The sequence below is a fragment of the Mastomys coucha genome, unplaced genomic scaffold (assembly GCF_008632895.1).
Source record: "Mastomys coucha isolate ucsf_1 unplaced genomic scaffold, UCSF_Mcou_1 pScaffold15, whole genome shotgun sequence".
Taxonomy (NCBI): Eukaryota; Metazoa; Chordata; class Mammalia; order Rodentia; family Muridae; genus Mastomys; species Mastomys coucha.
The window spans coordinates 154,090,378-154,107,877 of record NW_022196897.1 but is presented as its reverse complement, the minus strand read 5'-3'; the positions used below and the strand labels follow the sequence as shown (position 1 = coordinate 154,107,877).

Sequence of the window (17,500 nt, the reverse complement as noted above, 5' to 3'; positions counted from 1 at the left end):
CCTGCCTCTGCCTCCCAAGCACTGGAGTCACTGGCATGCACCCCACTCAGTCATGCTTAGATCTGATGGAAATCTCTTATTTGAAGTTGGGTGTGGGAGCACATACCTATAATTGCAGCAATGAGAATGAGGTAGAAGGCTAGCCTGGGCTACACAGTCAGACCCTGTCTCAAGGAAACAAACTCAGGGCTGGGGGGTGTACTTTAGTGGGAGAACGCTAGCCTAGCATATACAAAGTTCGGGGGTTTGGTCCCTATACCACAAAACAGACAACGCCTGAAGTCTATAGAAGCTGGAGCAGACCCCTGGGTCTTCGCTTGCTCCTCACTTTGATGCACACGTGCATATGGGAGCTGGGATGGGAGTGGGGTCCGGGTGGGGGGTCAGGGAGTGCAAGGGGACTGAGCACTGAGCAGGCATCTCCAGTTGGGAAGAGCGGCTCAGGACAAGGGTCCAGAGGCCAGGCCGGCAGTGTTCCCACTGCATGGGCACGTGTCGGTTAGAAGGTGGTTTAACAGAAAGCAGTTTGGTGTCCCTTAATGTAACCACACACTCGCAATGCCAGCCCGTAATGGCCTGCTCACGGCTGGCTCTCGTTTCCAGCTCCATTATGAGGTATTTGTGCTTGGAATATAAATTATAAATCTAAACACGGGCAGGGTTTGTTCCCACCTCCACCCCCGAAGCAGATTCTGAGCGGCATAACATCAGCCAACCCAAATAAACTGCGCCATGGCCTGTTGTTTCCAGAGCCGCGCAAACCACCAGGCTTTGAAGAGGGGCCTGGGAGCAAGCACCCCACCATCAGGGTTCAATTTAGGCTGTGCATATTTGAGCAGTTTACTAGAAATCTGTGGCAAAGGCAGGCATGCATGGTGGGGGGTGGGGGGGTGGGAGGTGGGGGAGGGGACGGGACACAACAGAAGTGTCGTATCAGATTATGAAAGATGCCGCTGAGGGTCGAAAACTCAGACATATCACAGAAATCCTGCACACCAGGGGCCAGCAGAATTCCTCAGCTGGTAGAGTCATCTTTGGAATGCTGGGCTCTCTCTCTCTCAGAGATGACAGTCACCACGTGGAGAAACACAGGCCCTCCAGATGCAGCCAGAGAAGCCCCAGGGCTGTTTGTGTGTGGAAACAGTTTACTTAACTGGACTGGGTTTCTGCAAAGATTTGAGTCTGGCAAGAGCTGGGGGAGTTGTGGGGCCTCTGGGGTGGGGGGAGGGGCTCTCCTTAGGGTCAGGCCTCGACCTCCACTAATCGCTAATCATCCCATGACTGATAAGGCTCCCAGATTTCAGGACTGCTTCACTCAAGCTAAACTGAGATTTCTGGTCCATACCAGAGGTAGATCTTGTCAATCCAAAGGCTCAACAGAGCCTGCAGGCTACAGGATCACAGTTTGTCATGGGGGAGGGGAGTGTCAGAAGGGCATGGAGTGAGGCTCCAGAGGGGTCATCTTGAGAGCACAGAGTCGCCAGGGGCTGATACATTCGAACATTTATCTCCAGGGAGGAGCAGGTAATGGGACCTGGTCAGAGCTGAAAGTTCCTGAGGTTGATAAGAGAGTCCCTCCTGGTTACTGTCTCCCCCAGGGGTCCTTCACAGGCTTGTCTCTGTCATTTTCAGGAAAGGGATAAACTGCAGAGCTCAGTTAACCCAACTCCTGGCTTCTATCCACTCTCTATGTGAGTTAGGCATGGAACCCCACAAAAGTCTTGGGGTCCCTGGAAATAAAGATTTCTCCTCTCAGGTTCAGGGAGTTGAGAAAAAGCCTATATTAGGGAATGAAAATGGTGATGTGTATTTACTAATTAATTACATTTCCTAGTTAATTTGTTACTTTTGGTTTCTTTCTTTTTTTTTTTTTTTTGGTTTTTCTAGACAGGGTTTCTCTGTAGCCCTGGCTGTCCCGGAACTCACTCTGTAGACCAGGCTGGCCTCGAACTCAGAAATCCGCTTGCCTCTGCCAAGTGCTGGGATTAAAGGCCTGTGCCACCACAGCCCGGCTACTTTTGGTTTCTTAAAAAAAGATTTATTGGTTTTTGATTAATTAATTTTATTATTATTTTTATTTATTATTAGTGGTGTGTGTGTGTGTGTGTCTGAGTGTGTGTCTGTGCAGCATGTGTGTGCAGGTGCCCTCAGAACCCAGAACTGGATCCCCTAGAATTGGAGTTACAGGCAGTTGTGAGCCATCATGTGGGTTCTGGGATCCACACCCTGGTAGGTCCTCTATAAGAGCAACAAGTGCTCTGGACCACCTACCTAGTCCTCTCTCCAGTCATATTTTTGATATTTTGAGACAGGATTTCATTTGGTCAAGGCTCGTCTCAAACTTAGTATGTCGCCAAGACTGACTGACCTACAACTGCTCTGCCAGCCGCCGTGTCGGCCTCCATTGCGCATGCGCTGGACTCACAGGCATGCACCACTATGCCTCACTTCAACCTTTTTGTTTGTTTGTTTGTTTGTTTGTTTTTGGTTTTTGGTTTTTTGAGACAGGGTTTCTCTGTGTAGCCCTGGCTGTTCTGTAAACCAGGCTGGCCTCGAACTCAGACATCTGCCTGCCTCTGCCTCCCAAGTGCTGAGATTAAAGGTGTGCGCCACCACTTCAACTTCTATTTCGAGGAATTAAAAACCTTCAGGGAAATAGAAAGGGCAGTATCTAAAATAATCCACAGGCATGGATGCAGCAGTTGTTGACACTTTGTTGTGCTTACTTCTTTTCCCTTTTTATCCTATAAATAAAGATTTAAAGAATAGCTGTTTTGGGGCTGGAGAGATGGCTCAGAGGTTAAGAGCACTGACTGCTTTTCCAGAGGTCCTGAGTTCAATTCCAACCACATGGTGGCTCACAACTATTTGTAATGGCGTCCAACACCCTCTTCTGGTGTCTGAAGACAGCTACAGTGTGCTCAGATATAGTAAATATATATTAAACATACATATTTAAAGAATGGCTGTTTCAACTGAGTGTGGGGCGCATGCCTTTAATCCCCTCACTCGGGAGGTAGAGGCAGGTGGATGTCTGTGAGTTCAAGGAGGCTACCCTACTCTACACAGTGAATCCCAGGACTATGCAGAGAGACTGTGTGTCTATAAACGGACAAGCAAACAAATAAAGGATACTTCCTTCTGATATGAACCCATTAAAGATATTTTGTAATGCTGGGGGTGAGGTCAATGAGAGCCCTTTTCTAGTATGTTTGAATATTAGAATAATAATAAATATTATTATTAATAATATATGATTATTGAATAATAAACTGAATAATAGACAAGCATTTGAAGCATTCTAGGGCAGGAATGGTAATGTGTGTCCCTAGTCCCAGCACTTAAAGCCTGAAGCAGGAGGATCTCCCCTAGTTTGAGGCCAGCTTGGGTAGCAGTGAATTCAGAGTCAACCTGGGTTACATATTGAATCAAAAATCAAAGTGGGGAAAAGTCCCAAAGTTTAAATGATCATTTGTTTTGTTTTATTTGGGCCTTGTGTAGCCCAGGCTGGCCTTAACTCACTATGTAGCCCAGGCTGGTGTTGAACTTCCTATGTACCAGAGGATGGTCTTGAACTCTTCCTGTCTCTTTTTTCTAGGCACAATGGCTACCATGCCCCATGAGCTTTTCCTTTTTATTTATAGGGTGGTTGGTGTGTGTGAAGGGCTCGGCATAGATTTTTTTTATTGTTCTCTCCTGGTCCACTTCCATCACCATGTGATGCTCATCACAACTAAGGGACAATTACTTACCTACTGTCACTACCTAAATCCCATGTGTCCTTAGGGTTGTGTTCATTTTCCTTTGTCAGGTGGATCCATTTTTAAGCTTTAAAATATGAAAAGTAGGGGACCCATAGATGACTCTGTAGATAAAAGTACTGACCACCAGGCCCCAGGACATACATGGCAGAGGGAGAGAACTGACTCCAACTTCTGAATCCATACAGTGACATTCAAGTGTGCGAAAGTGCACACACAGAGACACACACACATATAATCCCAGGGCCCACTTGATTTCTCCTAGATTCTCTGCCCGAAAGAACCCAAGTCTAGGGCTCCTGTTTCTACATCCACTGTCTCTCTGTTAGAAAGAGAGTTTAGCCAATCCCATAGATGGGAAAATCAGGCCCTGACAGAAAGGGGGACTCTCCCAGGTCCGTTGGGACAGAAAGAGATTTATTTGCCCGAGGATAAGATGCCTCTGTCGTCAGGAGACCCAGGGCTGCTGAGTGTCCACAAGACACCTCAATGGCAGGTGATATCCATGCCAGCATGGACACCACCCTGGTGGGATTCCCCCACAGAAAGCACCTGGAAATACCTGGAAACAGGTATGCTGGGAAGCTGGAGTCTTCTCTCTCTCTTCAGGAGGACAGAGTCAGGGCTGGCAATGGGGAGCAAGTCATTTGTCTCCTATGGTGACTGACCTGCAGGGAGGGCTCCTACCATCAGCATAATGGGACAGCGCCCCCTGGAGGAGTCCCGTGATATCCCAGAACAAGCCTTGCCCAGGGTCAGGGATGCTGGGCAGTAAGGGAGGCAGAGAAGGGATATCACATATCATATTGAAATGGCCTGCTGCTCGAGCCTTCCTGTGATCTCTGAACTTGTACTCATCCCTTCAAATGCGCCCTGTGATTTATGAGTTTGGGAGTGTAGCTTTGCTGAAACTGAGCTACTGCCCAGCACAGAATCTACAGATTTATTTCATTTATTTTATGTGTATGAGTACACTGTAGCTGTACAGATGGGCGTGAGCCATCATGTGTGTGGCTGCTGGGAATTGAACTCAGGACCTCTGCCGGCCCTGTTCGCTCCGGCCCGCTCACTCCGGCCCCACTCGCTCCGGCCCCGCTTGCTTCGGCCCCACTCACTCCGGCCCCACTCGCTCCGGCCCTGCTCGCTCCGGCCCCGCTCGCTCCGGCCCCCCAGCACAGAATCTTGTGGTGGGGAAGTCTCCTAGGAGACTCAGCCACTGTGGTGACCAGTCTGGAAGGCTGTCAGTTGGAGGGTGCTTACTTTTGCTCAGGGTTCTGATCATCACAGAATCTCAAGGTGAAGTTGGACCTATTGCTTGCCTTGACTTTTTTTTCCCCCTTTTTTCCATTTATTTATTTAGTTAGTTTTTTGAGACAGGGTTTCTCTGTATAGCCCTGGCTGTCCTGGAGCTCACTCTGTAGACCAGGCTGACCTTAAACTCAGAAATCCACCTGTGACTGCCTCCCAAGTGCTAGGATTAAAGGCGTGCACCACCACTGCCCAGCTTTCTCTCTTCCTTTATTTTATGTATACGAGTACACTGTCTCTGTCTTCAGACACACCAGAAGGGGGCATTGGATCCCCATTACAGGTGGTGTGAGTCATCATGTGGGTGCTGGGAATTGAACTCAGGATCTTTGGAAGAGCAGTCAGTGCTCTTAACTGCTGAGCCATCTCTCCAGCCCCTTATCTTGCCTTAAAAAAAAAAAAATTTATTTTATGTGTATGAGTATTTGTCTGTATGCATGAATGTGTACTAAAAGCAAGCCTTTCAGCTTGACTTACAGCCTTTCAGGTCTTCTTTCTGACTTTATATATTTATTTCAATCATATTCAATTTTATATGTGTGTTAGGCGCCATGCTACACAATGTAGTCCACCTTCTTGGGAGGCTCACTGAGTCCAGGACTTCAAGGCCAGCTTGGGCAACATCTAAAAGCGTTGATCTTTTCTTTGTTTTCTTTTTGAGACAGGGTCTCATGTAGCTTAGGCTAGCCTCATAGTTGCTATGTAGCTAAAGATGTCCTTGAACTTATGATCTTCCTATTCCCACCTCCCAAGTTCTGGAATTACAGATCCCACCATCACAACTTAGCTTTCTGACTTAGAGACAGGGTCTTATGTAGCCCAGGCTGGCCTTGCCTAGTCTTCCTGCCTAGCTTCGTGTATACTGGGATTAGATGTGTGAGCTGCCTTGCCTGGCTTAAGACCCCTATGTTAAGAACATAAAGTGGGTACTAGAGAGATGGCTCAGCAGTTAAGAGCACCGACTGCTCTTCCAGAAGGTCCTTTGTTCAATTCCCAGCAACCACATGGTGGCTCACAACCATCTGTAATGGGATCCGACACCCTCTTCTGGTGTGTCTGAAGAGAGTGACTGAATTCACATGCATTAAAAAAAAAAAAAAAAAAAAAAAAAAAAAAAAAAAAAAAAAGAACATAAAGTGGGGGTCAGGGCTTGGCACTATATGTCCTGTGATTCCAGACATTTGCTACTCCAGAGGCTGAGGCAGAAGCACAAGTCCAAGGGTAGAACAGCAGAGTGAACTAAACAAAAAAGAGACTAAACCCACCGCCTCGAAAACCTCCATCCGGTTTTCTCATATGCACAAGGAGCACAAGTGGAGCTCTTTCCCTGCTGAGCGGCAGCCCTTCCTAGGACTGCAGTTCCCACTCAGGACTGTGTCTGTGCTTATTCTGAGGGTAAAGGTTTTTGATGTTGCTGTTGTTGCTTGAATATGTCTTGCTATGTAGTTCAGGCTAGCCTCCAACTTACCACCCGCTTGCTTCAGCCTCCTGAGTGCCAGGATTTCAGCTGTGGGCCACAGCACCCAGGTAGCTGCTGCCTGCACCCTGGGGTGCAGCTCACTTCCATTTTATTCAACTGGCTGTTATGCAGGGGACAGTTAAGTGACTCTCCATTTCCTGTACCAGCCCACTCTTACAGAGTGTGCATGTGTGTACATATGTATGTGTTTATATGTGCATATGTGTCTATCTATATATACATGCATGTGTTCCTGCTGTTCAAAGTTCTTGCAAAGCTGAGCATGATGGTTGGCTTGACTCTGTCATCCTCAGCTACACAGTGAATCTGAGGCCAGCCTGGGCTACTTGAGACTTTGTCTCAGGAAAACAAAAACAAAAACAAAAAACTTTCAAAAAACAGAATTGCTGGGCAGCGGTGGCACATGCCTTTAATCCCAGCGCTTGGGAGGCAGAGGCAGGTGGATTTCTGAGTTCAAGGCCAGCCTGGTCTCCAGAGTGAGTTCCAGGACAGCCAGGGCTATACAGAGAAACCCTGTCTCAAAAACAAAAGCAAAAACACACACATACACACACACAAAAACCCAAAAAACCAAAACAACAACAACAAAAAAAACCAGAATTGCTTGCTGTCAAGCCTGCCAACTGGATCCTGGAACCCATAATTTAGAAAGAGAGAGCTGATTCCCCCAGGTGTGTCCTGGCATGTGCACTCTCCCAAGTGAGAGAAGAAATGAATGAGTGAATGAATGAACGAACGAATGAATGCAAAATGGCAATCGACAAGACAAAAAGCAAAACCAAAAACAACAAACAAACAAACAAACAAAAACCCCCAATGGGTCGTCAGACGTTTGGACCCTCCCTCTGGATGCCCACCCTGCAGAACGGGAGGAGCAGAGGGGGAACTCCTGCCGGGAATCCAGGTCAGCTCCGACCAGACCGTGGAAGAGCTGGAAAGGGGCTCGGGCCGGGAAGAGGGGAGAGGGGAAAGGCAGAAGTCGGAGGAAGGGAGCCCGACCCTGCCTGCGAGTGATTAGCCCCGCGCTGCGCGGCGCAGTAAACAGAAACTTGCAGGCATCGCGTCCGCTCCGTCCCAGGCAGGCGTCCGAGTGCTCGGGGGGCCAAGAGCCTGGCGTGGACTTGGAATCAGCCGAGATGGGAGGAGGAGGTGGCCTCCTACAGCTACGGCAGAGGAGTGTCCGCGCAGCGCGGTGACACGGCGGGCCAGCGCGGCATCCGGGGGCGCAGGGCCGGGGCGCGAGGCTTCCGGGAACCCCGGAGACACCCGCCAGATAAGCTCTATCGCAGCGGCCAGAGCCGGGAACAGCCGGATACAGGGGCCACGGACCACGTTCCCAGAACCAGCATCCGCGGCGGTCAGGGGCTGCGGGGAGCTGCGCTCGCCCGCGGTCGGTGACAGCCAGCCAGAGCCCGGGTCCGGAGGTCCAGCAGACCCGCTCCACGGTGAGTGTCGTCGCGGTCCCCGGCAGGCTGGCACTCTCAGGTGGAGAGAGGAGGGGCCGCCCTGGGGCCACGAGAGGGAGGCCGTGCTGGGGCGGCGAGAACGCGCCTGGGTAGCCTTGGGCCTCCGCGCGTCCGTGTCAGTCTTTCAATGGGGCGGCTATGGGGAAGACCTTTAAGGGGCTCTTGAGTGACACTGTCTCAGGCAGAGTGCTGGGCACTTTTGCAGCGGCTTGGTACGGGGAATACTTAGGGAGTCCCCGGGGTTGCCCCGTTCCTGGTAGAGGGTGAGACTCTCTTCTCCGCTCATTGTAATACAAAGGCTCAGAGAGATGGAGCGACCGGTCTGAGGTCACACAGCCCCTCAGTGCCACCGACAAGCAAGGGGCGGAGGTCTTTCTGACGAAGAGCGTATTCTAGGCATGGGGTGAGGGGAGGAAGCGTGGAAGGAACGGGCTACATTGGCTTTCTGTTGCTTCAGGAACGAGCAGAGGAGGTTGGTCAGCCTCAGCTCCAAGCCACCTTCAGCTGTCAGGAAGGTGAGGGTTGCACGAGCTGGGCCAGGCGGCTCTGTTAGGAGGACAAACGCCCACTACCCTGAACTACCCCTGCCTCGACAAGGGATCCCCAGGGACGAGAGAGAGAGAGAGAGAGAGAGAGAGAGAGAGAGAGAGAGACAGAGACAGAGACAGAGACAGAGAGACAGAGAGAGAGAGACAGAGTTGCGGTGGGGCGGGAGGGGGCGTGGGGGGAGAGCAGGGGGCGGGGAGCACGGCGCATGCCTTGACTAGGTTTTGTTCCAATTTTATTTTGCCTTTTCAAAAATCTGTTTTAAATCATTCCGGGCCCCCGCGCGGCTCCTCTGGACAAAACAGAATTGTGAAACACACCAGCACTTTCCACACGCCTCCCCTGGGGGGAATCTCTCGTATTAATACCATGGCCGTCTATTAGCATATCCATCCCTGCTGTGGCTCTGGCAGTGGGCAGGGAGTGGGTTGCAGACAGAGTTAGCCCGGGCACTCGGCAGAAGGAGGCCCGGTTACATTCCTGGGCTAGGAAGTCCCCAGCAGCAGGACGGCAGGTGGGAAGCCCCCCAGGGCCAGGCTCCCAGCCAGAGGTGAAGGTCTCAACACCCAGATGTGGCCCGTCTTACGTCTTACTTCCTTTGGAATGTTCCACTGGACAGCAGCCCTGGGGTGGACCCACGCCTCCTCTTCTTTCCGGGGCGGGCTCAGAACCCCCTGCATTGAGGGTAAATGGGGACTTGAGCTGTCTTCCCAGAGACCCCCATTCGGCCTGGGGAATGTTGTTTTTCGTTGTGGCTTGAACAAATCGCTTCTCCCAGCCTGTTTCTTCATCCGCAGGGCAATGGGTTTATTTAGGGAAATCTCTCAAGGTTCTGTAGGCTGGGTTCTGGGGCTCTGGGCAGGGACATTTCCAAGGTGGAAGTACTGTAGTAGGTCAGGACAAGGTGTTTGCCTCAGATGCACAAGGCCCTGGGCTGGTGTGCTCTCTCTCTCTCTCTCTCTCTCTCTCTCTCTCTCTCTCTCTCTCTCTCTCTCTCTCTCTCTCTCTCCCTCTTCCCCTCCCTCCCTCCCCCTTCTCTCAGTGTAGGTGGGGGGTGGGGCTTGGAAAGCACTTCCCCGTGTCATCCTGTCCCAGAGGTGTCTGTGGATGAGGGTATGCAGGGAGGAGGAAGAACTCCCGGGCATTGGTGGGAGGATGGAGTGCAGGTGGGATTTGGCTGCAGACCCATCAGCAGGGCAGGCCTGACCGCCCAGGGGTTGACCTGGTGCGCCTTGCTGCTTGAGCTCCTGCCTAGCGATTTCACGCATAGGTGGGTGCCAGTCGTGGAGCCTCTGCTACTTGTGGGTCCCCGAGATGGAGCTAGGGCCTCCAGGCTTGTGAGGGCAACTGCCTCCACCCACTGAGCCTTCTTACTTACCTCCCGGAGACTTTGTTGCTGCGGTGTGGAGGATCAGATTCTTAGGAATTAGGTGAATTGGTTGCTACATCCAGAATTATGTAAACTCAGAGTAACATCTGGTTTAACCAGGAAGGGGGTACAGGGAGCTTATCACTTCTGATAGACCCGGGACCTCACACACAGCAGGCGGGTGCTTTGCTGATGAGCTATGTTGTCAGCTCTTGGTGTTTTGACATAGAATGGCCTCAGGCTCACACTGACAGATGCCTGCTGCTGGGACGACGGGTACCTGCCACTACCCCCAGTTGGTACAGTTCTAGGAGGTGAACCCAGGGCTTTGTGCATGTTAGGCAAGCACTCTGCCAACTGAGTCACATCCCCAGCCCCCCTCCCTTTTCTTTTTCGTCTTATTTTATGTGTATAAGTGTTCGCCTGTAGTTACATTATATGCACCACATGCATGCCTGGTGTCCTTAGAGGGCAGAAGGGGGCAGTGAATTCTCTGGTACTGGAGCTACAGACAGTTGTGAGCCTCTACGGAGGTGCTGAGAATTGAACCCTTGTGTGCTGCAGGAGCATTCAGTGCTCTTAACCACTGACCCATCTCTCTGACTCCCCAGCCCCCATTTTTGAAACCATTTTCTTTGTGCTAGGAACAAACCCAAGGGCTTCAATGGTGCTAAGCATGTAGCCTGCCACAGAGCCATGTCCTGGCCTCTCACAACCCACAGTGCCATTTCCTCTAAGCTGTGTCCTGTTGCATCAGAATGGCAGGAACGCTGAGAGGTGGTAGGTCAGTGCACAGTTCTTCCCCATTCTGCATCCAGCAATTTCGTCTCGGAAGCTCGAAACTGGCTTTGGTGGGAAAATGCCAAAAGGCCCAACATGGGGCTTGCTTGGCTTGTTTTGTTGCTCTTGGGTTTGAGAAAGTGGCCCATGTTTAGGGCTCCTCACCAATGCCATTTCCTCCGCTCTGCTGCCGTTGGCACAGGAGGGGGCCGGCTGTCTACTTCTAAGTGACCCAGTAAGTTCTCACACACTTGTTGTGTGGCTGCTAGCTCACTCACTAAGGTAAGGGGGCTATCCACTAGGATTCCTGAGAAGCCACACTCTTTCATGCACTGTCAGGTGCAGGAATCAGGATAAAACTTGCCAAAAAAGTCCCACGCAAATGAGCTGATGGTTTGAAATCTTCAGAAAAAAATTGCATGTGATGCCCCTGCTCCAGCCTCCTGGGAGATAGACAGGAAATATGTCACCACGCTTGGCCACGCAAATTTTTGTTGTATTATTTTGCTTTATTATTTATTTATTTTGATTTTTCGAGACAGGGTTTCTCTATGTAACAGCCTTGGCTGTCCTGGAACTTGCTTTGTAGACCAGGCTGGCCTCGAACTCACAGAGATCTGCTTCCCAAGTATTGGGATTAAAGGCATGCACTATCATGCCCAGCTATCAAATAAGCATTTATTTGTATTTTTGTGTGTCTGCATTCTTTGCCTGCATGATGTGTGTGCCGCAGGTATGCAGTGCTCAAGGAGGCCAGGAGAGGGCGCAAGAGGGCTTGAGCATCTGGAACTCATTGTAAGAGTAGGTGCCAGGAACCAAAGCTGGGTCCTCTGCGAGAGCAGCCAGTGGTCTTAACCACTAAGCATCTCTCTAGTGCCTGTGAATTCTATTTTCATTAGTAAAGTGTATGATATACATTGTCTCTAGCCACGAGTTGCTGTGTGCTTGCATACTCACAAGCACACACCCATGTATGTGTGTGTAAACACAGAGCCCGGGGAGCTGGTTGATAGGCCTTTAGCTTCCTGATGTACATTCCGGATGTACACTGCCCAGCGGCTCAGACATCTTGTCATGGAAAAACCTCCACCTTCCCTATGTTTCAGGCCAAAGTCCTCCGCTCCCTTCTTCAGTGGAAGAAGGGTCAGCGACCAGTCTGACCTCTCTGGGTCCACCCTGAGGGATAGATCTCCAGGAGGGACATCCAGGCTCCTGCTCAGCCATGGCATCAGCAGGCTGAGACGGGGATGCATTGTTCACTTCACCTTCAGCCTTTGTATCCAGGCTTCTGCATCTTTGGTCCTGCCGTCTCTGTATCCAAGCAGCATTCTGTTCCGTAGTAGGTCCCGTAGGCTCAGTTGTAGTGGCAGCTTCTGGTTAATTCCATCCTTTGCAGACCTTGATCCTGCCAGCTCTATTTTCTCGTGCAGGGAATGATGGCGCTAATAGAAACAATGTCTTGGAACAACTCAAAGGAACAACTAAGCCAGCCCGAGAGAGGAGTTAAGACTGTGTTCTATTTTTAGAAACCCTAGGGGCCAGGTGGGCCCTTTCCAGGCGCCCAAGCAGGAGCAGGCCAGCACAAGGAAAATCTTTCTCACGCCCAAGTCCCGCCTCTCCTTCCTTGCCAAGGAGGAGGCCCAGGTGGGGTGTTAGCTAAGCTGTGCAGCAGGCAGCAGTGGAGGAAGAGGGCCTGGTCCTCGCTGATTTAAAAAGGGCTGAGAGTGTATTTGGTATGTAGGAAGTGTACAGAGAGGGTGTGTGACATCCCAGGTGTCCATGTGGCTCCCCACCAAGGCCTCAGTCCTGATTGCGATCTTAGGACTCCTGGGAGCAGTTTGGCCAGCCCTGTGAAGTCAGTGTCTCTGTTTCTGACCTCCATCTCTGCACACCCTTCCTCCTGCCCTCCTCCCCACTCCTCCTCCCCACTCTTTCTCTCCCTCCTTTCTTTGGGAACTTTGCCACAGCAGGTTGGCCAGGGTGGAGCTCAGAGGCAGAACGCTCTCCTATCTCATGTGGGCTCTTGACTCCATTCCCAGCACCACACGCTCGATGGCATGCATGCGCGAGCCCTGAGATGGGTCCACCCATCGTGTTCCGCACACTGATCTTCTATCCTGGATGTTTTCGTGCCAAGATTTGAACATTCTGGCCTGGTGAGATGGCTCAGTGGGTTAAGGCGCTTGCCACCAAATCTCATGAGGTAGAAGAGAACCACCCACGAGTTGTTCTGTGATTTCCACACATCCGGTTTTGTGTACACGTGAGTACTCTCCACATACCTCACATGTATACACACACACACACATACACACACACACACACACACACACACACACACACGCAACACCACCTGTCTGCCTTCCAAACTAGGTTTAGAGGGGTCAAATGGTTTGTCATTTGACAAACACTTTTTTTTTTAAAAGATTTATTTATTTATTATATGTAAGAACACTGTAGTTGTCTTCAGACACCCCAGAAGAGGGCGTCAGATCTTGTTACCGATGGTTGTGAGCCCTGGGATTCGGAAGAGCAGTCAGTGCTCTTAGCCACTGAGCCATCTCTCCAGCCCCAACAAACCCTTTCTAACTAGGTCTCCAACTTGTGCAGAGCTCAGCAACTTCTACCTTTCAATTAAAAAAAAAGAAGAAGAAAGAACTTTAGTTCACTCACTAAGGTAAGGGGGCTACCCACCAAGTAGCTCTGCCCTCAACAGAACCCCAGAAGTCCATTGCTGCAGCCACCTCCACTGTCCCACCCAGTCCAGGCAGCCAGCCTTCCCCGTCACCGTCACAGTTGCCCCAAACCTCCTTGTTTCTGCTTGCTTGCTTGCTTGCTTGCTTGTTTTGTTATGTTTTTTCAGCTGCATCCTCCGTCCAGCCAACGGGTTCCTAGTGGCGAGGCCACACCCCCTGTTCTTGCCTCTTTCTGCCGGCCCTGGCTCCCTTCACACAGAACACAAGGCCTGCAGGATCCAAACCCCTCAAACCCCGGGTGGGCATTCGGTCTTCATCCCTGCTTCTCTCAGGCCAGTGACAGCTCTGACCCAGGACCTTTGCATCAGGACTCCTCTTGCATCGTGTCCCCTCTCTTGGACCCTCCAGGGCCTCGCACCGATGCCACCTTCTCGAAAGGGGTTTGGTCTCAGGCATTTGCCTCCTACAAAGGAGGCTTTGGGTTCCACCCCCAGCAAAATCAACCGCCAGGGAAACCCAAGGCAAGTGGAGTATGGGCTCGGATTCCAGAGGCTGTGGTTGCCAGTGTGTTGTTCCTTGAGGCCCGCCTGTACTACCATGTCCTGGGCCTATGTGCCTTGGCTGCTCTCAGAGGGATGGGAGCCTGATGGCTAACGTGCAGGGGGACCTGTTGGGATAGGGACTTAGGACCCGATGGCACCAACTTTGCCTGCTTTTCTCTGCCTCTAGGGAGGCTAGTTTTGCCTTGAGGGACACTGTGGGGACAGGACGTGTTTCTTCTCTGTGATGGGCACAAGGCCACACACTTCTTAGTCCTTCCTTTGAAACCAGAGGTGCCCTAATCAGTTTGTGCAAGCATGGAGACTGAGGCAGGAAGAGTGACAGTCACATGGCTTGTAGGTGACAGACTGGGTGTGTATCCAGCTCCTCCCATTCTCCCCAGTCTGAGTTCAAGCCATTCATGTTAGTGCCCAGCAGCCGAGCATTGCTGAGCCCTGAGTCATCCACGTGGGGACTCAAATCCTGAATCTGGGGCTACCACAGTGCTGTGTATCTCTGAGCAGATTACTTTCCATCTGTTTGCTTAAAAAAAGAAAAAAAAAATGCTGTTGGGCCTGGTGATGGTGCTGCACTTTGTTTTTGTTTTTTTGTTTTTTGTTTTTGTTTTTTCGAGACAGGGTTTCTCTGTGTAGCCCCGGCTGTCCTGGAACTCACTCTGTAGACCAGGCTGGCATCGAACTCAGAAATCCTCCTGCCTCTGCCTCCCAAGTGCTGGGATTAAAGGTGTGCACCACGATCGCCCGGCTGGTGCACTTTCATCCCAGCACTCAGGAGGCAGAGGCAGGCAGATCTCTTAGGAGTTCAAGGCCAGGCTGGTCTAAGGAGCGAGTTCCAGGACAGCCTAGGTTGTTATACAAAGAAACTCTGTAAGAAAAAAAACAAAAAATGAAAAAGGATCAAAGTCGCCCTTTACTTCGGGAGACTCTGTAAGACTCCAGGACACACACCATGTACTTTTCTCCTGCAGCTTAGCCACGAAGCTGACCGATGGCAAAGCTGGGCCCCACAGATTTGTTTGGTTTTCTGGAAGCTAGGAATAAAGCCATGGCCTTGCTGGGCCATCTTCCTGTGGAGAGCATGTGCGGTCCTATCGCCCTAGCTGGAGGCCCTGGCTCTGCTAACTTCATCTGCTCCCTGGACTGGCTAAAGGCAAGACAGCAATGCTGATGGTTTCCATCCAGGGTCTGGAGAGTTCTTGGCGGAGGTGGCGGATGTTGTCAACACAGAGCGCCTGGGAGATGGCTTCAAGCAGGCACTGACTTTAACATCCAAGCTGTTAGCCAGGATTTGGCCCCTTGTGCCTCAGTTGATGCATGTTAAGGGAGTGGTAAGAGTCCCTCTGCCCACGGTGAGGCAGGAGCTAAGCACACAGAAGGGGTAGAAGGCAGAGTCTGGGGATGACTCATGGCCCTTCTCATTTTCATGGGTCCAGGCTGGCTGTGTGGACGTCTGTCTGGGTGGGGGTGGTATGATGTAGCGGTGTGGGGAGGGCTGGCTCAGATCCTTCCTGCTTGCAAACAGTGCCCATCGCTTTGTATGCTCTACTCAGCCTCGTGAATTTTAAGGTACCCTTAGCCCTGAGTATGTGAGACAAGGAGCCAGGAGAACATGGGCAGCCCTGCTTGGCATGCAGAGGGACCTGTGAGGTGGGACAAGGGGTAGGCAGGAAAGAGTCTTAGTGAAATGCCACTGGCATTTCAGAAGGTGAGCCAGGCAGGGTCCGAGAGCCCCCAGTTTCCTGGCAGGTGTCTTCGTGTGGTCTGGAGAGAGGAAACCGGTACTGTGAGTCTATGTTGGTCCTTACGGGGCATTTCCCCCAGCCCAGTGTCCTCTGCCTTACCTGCCACCAACTTAGACGCTCATAGCTAGAATAGGATTCTGAAATTCAAGGTCAGAGTTGCTGATTTCAGCTCTGACATTCTGGTGCCTGCACCCCCAAAAGCCCAGCCTGTGTGTCCTCATCCAGAAAACCTGGAAACTGTTCGTTATAGCAGGGACAAGTCACAGGAAGGTCTGGGCGCCTCAGAGGCATAACACTCAGGGACCACGAGAAATCCAAACTAGTGCTAGGAAACAAAATGCCCTACAGGTGCGGATGTCCGGGCCAGTGGGAGCTGCAGGCTGCAGGAGGCAGAGTGGCTAGAGATTGGTGGCTCTGTGGTCTTGGCAGAATCCTCTCTCTCTCTGTTGGGCACCCCCAGACACCAGGCTGTTCATAGCACAGTGCTCGGGGCAAGCATGAGATTAAACGAGGCAAAATGTATCCTGCTTCAGTCCTAGCAAACACCAACGAGTCGTGGCAAGTTGGCACATGGATGAGGAGTGTTCGTGCTGCTAGTATCCGTCCAGCATGCATGCAGTTGGCACCGACTGAATATAAAGGGAGGATTGGCAGAGCTGAATGCAACAGGAATAAGCCAAGGCCTCTGAGCTGGATGGATTACTGCTTGTGTTGTTTACCCTCATTTTAATTTGTTGTTACTATTATTATTGTTATTATTATTATTTGGTTTTGTTGTTGTTGTTTGGTTTTTGGGGGTTTTTGTTTGTTTGTTTGTTTTGTTTTTCGAGACAGGGTTTCTCTGTATAGCCCTGGCTGTTCTGGAACTCACTCTGTAGACCAGGTTAGCCTCAAACCCAGAGATCCACTTGCCTCTGCCTCCTGAGTGCTGGGATTAAAGGCATGCACTACCACTGTCTGGCTTTATTTACTTATTCTTATTATATGCATATACATGTGTGCTCATGCCACAGCGGATGTGTGGAGGCCAGAGGACAACCTTTTGGAGTTGATCTCTTTCACCTCCGTGTGGGCTCTGGAGGGCTCAGGTTCCCCAGCATCTCATTGGCACTGCGGACCTGGCACTCATTCTAGAGCCCAGCTGCCCTGGAGCTCTTGACAATCTTCCTGTCTCACCCTCTGCCTCACCACTGCTCCAGGCTTTGTTGAGCCTTAAGGAAATAAAGGAGGGGGCTGGATAGATGATTCAGTGGGTAAGAGCCCTGACTGCTCTTCTGAAGGTCCCAAGTTCAAATCCCAGCAACCACATGGTGGCACACAACCACCCACCCGTAATGAGATCTGAATCCCTCTTCTGGTATGTCTGAAGATAGCTAAATTTATTTATAATAAATATTTATATTTATATACTATAATAGATTTATAATAAATCCTTGGGCCGGAGCAAGCGGGGTTGAAGGGAGTGAGCAGAGGTCCTAAAAGTCAATTCCCAACAACCAGATGAAGGCTCACAACCATCTGTACAGCTACAGTGTGTACTCATATACATGAAATAAATAAATAAATCTAAAGAAGAAAAAAGAAAATTAAGGAGGGCCAGGCAGAGGTGGTACAGCCTGTAATCCCAGCTCTCTGGAGGCAGAACCAGGGGCATCTCTGTGAGTTTGAGGCTAGCCTGGTCTACAGAGTGAGTTCCAGGACAGACAGGGCTACACAGAGAAATCATGTCTCAAAACAAAACAGAGAGAGGAGAAGAGGGGGGAAGGGAGGGAGGGAGACAGAGAGAAGAGAG

General features: G+C 50.9%; 1 protein-coding gene across 2 annotated transcripts in view; it reads left to right on the top strand.

Annotated features, from left to right (window-relative positions):
- Nucleotides 1-7,568: 7,568 nt before the first annotated feature.
- Nucleotides 7,569-17,500, top strand: part of Ripor3 (RIPOR family member 3) — a 75,462-nt gene continuing 65,530 nt past the window's right edge. For both annotated transcript variants that reach the window (XM_031372833.1, XM_031372832.1), the window contains exon 1: nt 7,569-7,994. The gene's annotated coding sequence lies outside the window, so the exon portion shown is untranslated. The remainder of the gene's footprint in view (nt 7,995-17,500) is intronic.